Genomic DNA, 8,352 nt, shown 5'->3' on the forward strand with positions numbered 1-8,352 from the left:
ATTATGACGTTTTGCTGACATGATTGCGAAATAGGAGCTTGCCAGTGTTTTATTCTGAAAAGTAACCGGAAATTTATTTTGAAACTGCGTCGGTCTTCCTGTCCCGCTCGATGTGTTCTGTGCTAGCTTGCCATTTGACGTAGGCCGACGGATGCGTCGTCCGTCAAAAATAGGTCTATCTGTGCGGAGAGCTGCCGCACGACGCAGCTGAGACGCAGTCGACACACAACGCACACGCAGCCGGTGTAATTTGAACAATTTGAATGAATGTAAACGTATCGGCTGCGTCGCCGGAATGCAACGCAGACGCACACGCATCCTAGGGCTGGGCGATATATCGATATAAAAATTATATCAATATATTTTTAAACGGTATATGGAATTGGGTAATTTCGTCTATATCGATATAGTTAAACTTGCGCTATGTGCTCCGCTCCTTCTCTACTCATTGCCCCGTGCGTATGGCGTTAGATATGTGCCACAATTCCGTGCGTAACAAAATGTGTTTCGTACGTACAAAATGTGTTTCGTACGTACAAAATGTGTTTCGTACGTACCAAAAATGTGTTTCGTACGTACCAAAAATGTGTTTAGTACGTACAAAATGTGTTTCGTGCGTACAAAACAGTCCTCGCGCACGCTTGCTTCGTCTCTCCTCAACACGTACGAAACTTTGATTTACGCTTGCGATGCAAGGGTCGAGGCGTGATATTTGTGCCACAATTCTTAACCAATCAGGAGTCGGACAGGAAAGCAAATCCTGATTGGCTGTTTAATATCCAATCAGGCAGAACTTTGACAACGTGTCGTCACGCCGCGTTGCATCATGGGCGCTTCTTCGATTTTTATTTTTTATTTTTATTTTTTAAACAAGCACTCGGTCCTTTCCTGTTTGACTTTTTGTCTGTATTTCTGCTGATTTTTATTTACTTAATCGAAGTTTTGTTATGTTACGGGATGAATCAGCTCCTAACTGCTTTCCTGCTTAGCGGAAGAAGGAGGGAAAACAAGTTTTAGCGCTCATGGTGATGTTGGATGACGGCATAAAATAGAAGAAAAAAAAAAGAGAAGAGGCTAACCTGCTACTTACGGTTTCATTATGGTAAGTTACAAAATACTGTACTGTATTTAATTCAGTAAATCCTATAGTTTTGTCCTCTTTTGATCGTGCTACTATCATTACAATCCTAAACAATGCATGCCATCATGAGTGGCGTTGTATAAGAAGTAGAAAAGAAAATGTTAGACCATCCATTTTTCTTTAGTAATTAGTGCCTGGTACCACTAAAGGTATATCGTGAATAACAGAAAACATTGAATACATAAGAGCACTGTGTTTGGCAGTCCAATGCCATAGTTATTGACGTACGAATTGAATTCATTTTGGTTACAAGACAACCATACACCATAACGAGCAGCTGTTGAAATAAACATGTTTGCCCAAAATAATTGTTTTACTAATGTGAGAAACATGGTTGATCTTGTCATTTTTCCATAACAACAGATAGACAATTAAAAATCTGAGCGCTAACCTTGGGTTTTGTTTTTATTACCAGGCAACAAAGATGACAAAGGACACAGAATGCACCTGATGACACCACAACAGAAGTGTCAAAAACACCACGAGAAGCAGAAGATGAAGAAGTGGAGTGGAAAAAATATTGATATCGCGCTATTGGCCCATGCAATATGCATATAACAGACATGCAATAAGTTTCATATGGAATTTTTTGCTTTTATCTGAATTTGACCAGTCAGCCACTTGCTAAAATGTGCACCACCATCCACTAGTTGAACATTATTGAAGTCATTACAATTAAATAACTCTGAATACATTTTACTGCATGAGAAATATAATTTGTTCATTAGATAATAAAATCATCATCAGTCATTTCTTTAGATCCATATTAAATATTGCAATATCTATTGCTATATTCAGCAAAATCGCGTATTGCATGATTTTCCAATTTTGTGCAGCCCTAATTCCTGACGTTTTTGAGCCAGCTGATGAGACCAATTTGACTTAGTCATTAAAATGTCTGTAGGAAGAGTCAGAACGTGAAGCTTGAGCTTGACAGCAGAGAAATCAAGAGCTCCTGAAGAATGACAACATTAACATTGGACTATCATAATTTGAAGTTCGAATAGTTGTAATGGCCTGTTTTGCAGCATACCAAATTAAACATTTTTAAAATATTTTTTCTCCTGTAAGTTGTCGACACTTTTACTGAACTTATTTAAATGTGTCTTGCAAACAGTATCATTGACAATTAGAAAAATAAAAAGTGTCACACACACTGTATTCGGAACAACCTGTAAACAATAACCAAAATACTATTGCAGGTACAGTGCCAATGCAGTACATGACACATTTATGGTTTCAAGATTAAAGTGCGGAAGTGAACACACTGCACATTTGCCCATCATTGACCAAGAAGACCTCAGAGTACTGTACTCAAGATGATGTATTGAGAATGCAAGACCCAAGAGGTTCCACAGATGAAAATATATTACACATTGTATTTGTAATTGACACTTAATGATGCATTATCGATCAACAAACAGCAAACTGTACATTTTGTTTTTAAATCAAATGAATCGTCCTCAGTTACAGTGCATCTTTGCAGTTTTTATTTCAAGTTTTACACACAGTAGGCATGGTAGACTGCTATTGTGGAGCCATCCATCGCCGTCCCATCCATCTCAGCTGAACTCTCTATCCTTAGACATCGTATTGATGACTGTGACCCGGATATAGAAACGATGCGCAATCTGGATTGGTTTACCTGGTAAATTGGAAACAAACAAAAGCTCAAGGTTATTAATTGTAAAACGTGAAACAATCATATCCATCCATCTTCATGTAGTTATGGGAAAACAATGTGACCATCCATGTTTCTACAGTTTCTTGTTCATGTTAAATGTCTAGTACAACTAAGGGTAACCACTTCATAACCTCTGCAGCTATAATATGATGCTCTTTTGAGGGAGAACAGTCAGAAGACCTTTGCAATAATCAAGTCTACTGGAAATAAAAGCATGAGTCAGGTTCTTCTGGTATGGAGCATGCAACCCTTCGGTCGAAGTCTTTTAGGTGGTAAAAGGCTGCTTTAGTGATTTGTTTGAGATGGCATTTATGTGCACAAGTATACAGGTAATGACAACAAAATTAACTCATGAATTGAATTCAAGAGCTGATATCTCGTAATTTTCCACGATTTTCTAATCAATATCACTAACGTACTTACAAATCAGTAACTATGGCATTGTGTTAACAGTGCTTTTGGACATTCCATGTTTTTTTCTGTCTGTTAGTTACACGATATACATTTGGTGGCACTAGGCACTAAAAATGCATAAGAAAATAAAGAAAGGGGGTGGCGATTTTTTTTTTCTTCATCATAACTATGCACATCCATTGCCAATGTCGTGTATGTAACTATTACATACAATTTTGATTGTCTTGGAAGCCTGTGTGTGATAGTGGCCAAGTTAAAAGATGCTACTTACCGTTATGAAAATGTTGAAAGTAGTCTTCGATTCGGAAGTTAGCGTCCCCCCCAACGGTCATCCAACGGTCCCATGAGGGCTAAAACTTGTCTTCCGCTAAGCAGGAAAGCAGTTGGGAGCTGCTTCACCCCGTAATATAACAAAACTTTTGTTAAATAAATAAAAGTCAGCAGAAATGCAGATAAAATACAAACAGGAAAGCACCGAGTGCTAGTAAACAAAACAAACAAAAAAAAAAAATCGAAGAAGCGCCCATGATGCAACGCGGCGTGACGACACGTTGTCAAAGTTCTTTTTTTTTTTTTTTTTTTTTTTTTTTTTTTTTTTTTTTTTTTTTTTTTTTTTTTTTTTTTTCTTGAAGAGCTCAGAATTGTTCATTCGGTAGTCTTACCGATTCAACGTCTTGTCATCATTGCTCTTTTCCTTTTTTTTTTTTTTTTTTTTTTTTTTTTTTTTTTTTTTTTTTTTTTTTTGTGTGTGTGTATGTGTGCGTGCGTTTGCGTGCGTGCGTTTGCGTGCGTGCGTGCGTTTGCGTGTGTGCGTTTGCGTGCGTTTGCGTGCGTGCGTGCAAATACGTATAAATTTATACTCATTCATTCACCTAAAACCTTATAAATATCCCATTACCCTTCGCCTTAACCAGGTACTTCAGAATCTTGCCAGAGTCGTGAGATTTAAATGGTCAGGAGACCAGAGAAAAGGTCAGAAAAAAAAGAAATAAAGAGAAAAGAAAGGTAAATCAAAGTGACATCCAGCACCGACCAAACACTTCCTGCCTTCCCCATGATTACAAAATCAAAGTCTTACGCCAACCCCGGAAGCCTCTAAATTCCAGCAAATTTAGCGAGATCTCAAGAGCCCAGAGGAAAAACTAAAGAGAGGAAGGAGGGAAGGATCGATAAGGCAGAGTGAGATCAATAGAAGCCAGTACATCCAATCCATCAAAGTGAAGTCCAGCACCAACAAGACCCCTCCTGCGTGGTTACAAAACCGGAGTCTTATGCCAACCCCAGAAACCTCATACTTCTAATAAATTAAGATCTCAAGTGACCAGAGGAAAAACTAAAGAAAAAACTTCATCTTCTGCTTCTCGTGGTGTTTTTGACACTTCTGTTGTGGTGTCATCAGGTGCATTCTGTGTCCTTTGTCATCTTTGTTGCCTGGTAATAAAAACAAAACCCAAGGTTAGCGCTCAGATTTTTAATTGTCTATCTGTTGTTATGGAAAAATGACAAGATCAACCATGTTTCTCACATTAGTAAAACAATTATTTTGGGCAAACATGTTTATTTCAACAGCTGCTCGTTATGGTGTATGGTTGTCTTGTAACCAAAATGAATTCAATTCGTACGTCAATAACTATGGCATTGGACTGCCAAACACAGTGCTCTTATGTATTCAATGTTTTCTGTTATTCACGATATACCTTTAGTGGTACCAGGCACTAATTACTAAAGAAAAATGGATGGTCTAACATTTTCTTTTCTACTTCTTATACAACGCCACTCATGATGGCATGCATTGTTTAGGATTGTAATGATAGTAGCACGATCAAAAGAGGACAAAACTATAGGATTTACTGAATTAAATACAGTACAGTATTTTGTAACTTACCATAATGAAACCGTAAGTAGCAGGTTAGCCTCTTCTCTTTTTTTTTTCTTCTATTTTATGCCGTCATCCAACATCACCATGAGCGCTAAAACTTGTTTTCCCTCCTTCTTCCGCTAAGCAGGAAAGCAGTTAGGAGCTGATTCATCCCGTAACATAACAAAACTTCGATTAAGTAAATAAAAATCAGCAGAAATACAGACAAAAAGTCAAACAGGAAAGGACCGAGTGCTTGTTTAAAAAATAAAAATAAAAAATAAAAATCGAAGAAGCGCCCATGATGCAACGCGGCGTGACGACACGTTGTCAAAGTTCTGCCTGATTGGATATTAAACAGCCAATCAGGATTTGCTCTCCTGTCCGACTCCTGATTGGTTAAGAATTGTGGCACAAATATTACGCCTCGACCCTTGCATCGCAAGCGTAAATCAAAATTTCGTACGTGTTGAGGAGAGACGTAGCAAGCGTGCGCGAGGACTGTTTTGTACGCACGAAACACATTTTGTACGTACGAAACACATTTTTGGTACGTACGAAACACATTTTGTACGTACGAAACACATTTTTGGTACGTACGAAACACATTTTGTACGTACGAAACACATTTTGTTACGCACGGAATTGTGGCACAAATCTAACGCCATACGTGCGGCCCCAGCCCCTCCTCTTTCGTGCACAGGAGGTGAGAGGGGGGGCACTTCACACTTGTGAAGTGCTCTCTCTCTTCACTCGCATGCAAATCGCGGTAAAAAAAAAAAAAAAAGAGGGCGGGGCGACACTTCGCACTCTACAGCACAACACACCCACCCTCCAACTGCGGTGAAACTTACTTGTAGTCCGTTCTTGTCAATCAAGATGTGGCCACTTGGGAGGATGCAACGTGGCTCCAAATGTGCTATTAACTTGCAAAAACGTAAGTCAGCTACAGAAAACGGCTGCTTGTCTAGCGCTATAAATTCCATCACTTTGGCGTTCATGGCTTTAGCCTTGGTGCTGCCTTGCTGGTTTGTTAGCTTAGCGCCGTTAGCTGCTGCTGCAGATGCTCCCTCATTCACGTTCGTTCAAAACGGCTCTGCCATGACGGATTTTCAGGTGAGCAAAAGCCTTCTTTCCCCGTCTTAGAATCCTTGCTGAAAATGTTTTGATCTTCTGCCATGGAGAAGAAAAAACACCACACTGGTGAGGAGGACATGTTGATTGCTATGTGGTAGTCTACTACAGTAGTGTGGGGCGGCCCGTCTTTTTTTTTTTTTTTTTTTTTTTTTTTTAGATGGACGGTCTACAAGAACAAGAGGCGTGATAGATGATGTAATGAGCGCAAAATGGTCTATACATGACGTAAGCAGCGCAACTTGGTCTACTGTAGGCTGCTCGTGTTGCAAACAATGTACACACATTAATAAATATATCGGGCCTTTTTATCGGCTAAAATATACATTCTTAAATAAAACTATTTATGACATGTTATATTTAGCTTCGACTCAGAATTTTCTTGCGGGGGGAAAAAAATATATATAGCGGGATATATATCGTATATCGATATGAAGCCAAAATATATCGGGATATGAGTTTTGGTCCAGTTTGCTGGACCGCGGTTGCCGGCTTCTTTCTTTGGTGGTGGTCCTTATGCATGCCAGATCCATCGCACCAGCATCTACTGAAACTCAAACAGAATTTGCCTCTCCCTCCCACAGCCCCTAGAATCAGTGGGTGCTGGTGTCTGTGGATCTCACTTTGCTTTATCTATCCTTCCCTCCTTCTTCTCTTTAGTTTTTCCTCTGGTCACTTGAGATCTCAATTTATTGGAAGTTTGAGGTTTCTGGGGTTGGCATAAGACTCTGGTTTTGTAACCACGCAGGAGGGGTTTGGTTGGTGCTGGATTTCACTTTGATGGATTGGATGTACTGGCTTCTATGGATCTCACTCTGCCTCATCGATCCTTCCCTCCTTCCTCTTTTTAGTTTTTCCTCTGGTCTCTTGAGATCTCGCTAATTTGTTGGAATTTAGAGGCTTCCGGGGTTGGCGTAAGACTTTGATTTTGTAACCATGGGGAAGGCAGGAAGTGTTTGGTCGGTGCTGGACTTCACTTTGATTTATCTTTCTTTTCTCTTTATTTTTTCTGACCTTTTCTCTGGTCTCCTGACCATTTGAACCTCACGACTCTGGCAAGATTCTGAAGTACCTGATTAAGTCGAAGGGTAATGGGATATTTATAAGGTTTTAGGTGAATTAATAAGTATAAATTTATACGTATTTGCACGCACGCGCACGCACACACGCAAACGCACACGCGCAAACGCACGCACACATACACACACAAAAAAAAAAAAGAAAAGAAAAAAAAAAGAGCAATGATGATAAGTCGTTGAATCGGTAAGACTACCGAATGAACAATTCTGAGCTCTTTAAAATAAATAAATAAATAAATATATATATATATATATATATCCATCCATCCATTTTCTTGACCGCTTATTCCTCACAAGGGTCGCGGGGGCTGCTGGCGCCTATCTCAGCTGGCTCTGGGCAGTAGGCGGGGGGACACCCTGGACTGGTTGCCAACCAACCGCAGGGCACACAGAGACGAACAACCATCCACACTCACACGCACACCTAGGGACAATTCGGAGCGCCCGATTAACCTGCCATGCATGTCTTTGGAATGTGGGAGGAGACCGGAGTACCCGGAGAAGACCCACGCGGGCACGGGGAGAACATGCAAACTCCACCCAGGAAGGTCCGAGCCTGGACTCTAACCGGAGACCTCAGAACTGGGAAGCGGACGTGCTAACCAGTCGACTACCGTGCCGCCCATATATATGTACTCCGGTCTCCTCCCACATTCCAAAGACATGCATGGCAGGTTAATTGGGCGCTCCAAATTGTCCCTAGGTGTGCGTGTGAGTGTGGATGGTTGTTCGTCTCTGTGTGCCCTGCGATTGGTTGGCAACCAGTCCAAGGTGTCCCCCGCCTACTGCCCAGAGTCAGCTGAGATAGGCGCCAGCAGCCCCCGCGACCCTTGTGAGGAATAAGCGGTCAAGAAAATGGATGGATGGATGGATATATATATATATACATACATACATATATATATATATATATATATATATATATATATATATATATATATAGAAAATGGATGGATGGATGGACGGACAGATGGATGCTTGAAAAACAAGGTCAGGCCTGTAGGTTACTTTAAATGAAGTCTGTGTTTAAAATCAATATGTT

At 40.2% G+C, this 8,352-nt stretch overlaps 2 long non-coding RNA genes across 2 annotated transcripts; one reads left to right on the top strand and one right to left on the bottom strand.

Moving 5' to 3' along the window:
* The first annotated feature begins 867 nt into the window (after positions 1-867).
* LOC144000420 (uncharacterized) lies at positions 868-1,944 on the top strand. Its single transcript, XR_013278230.1, has 2 exons — positions 868-1,102; positions 1,557-1,944. It is a non-coding gene; the product is annotated as an uncharacterized LOC144000420 (long non-coding RNA).
* Positions 1,945-2,447: 503 nt separating this feature from the next.
* LOC144000419 (uncharacterized) lies at positions 2,448-3,744 on the bottom strand. Its single transcript, XR_013278229.1, has 2 exons — positions 3,511-3,744; positions 2,448-2,786 (listed from the first exon to the last, which is right to left on the bottom strand). It is a non-coding gene; the product is annotated as an uncharacterized LOC144000419 (long non-coding RNA).
* Positions 3,745-8,352: the final 4,608 nt, after the last annotated feature.

Source organism: Festucalex cinctus, chromosome 13 (assembly GCF_051991245.1).
Source record: "Festucalex cinctus isolate MCC-2025b chromosome 13, RoL_Fcin_1.0, whole genome shotgun sequence".
Taxonomy (NCBI): domain Eukaryota; kingdom Metazoa; phylum Chordata; class Actinopteri; order Syngnathiformes; family Syngnathidae; genus Festucalex; species Festucalex cinctus.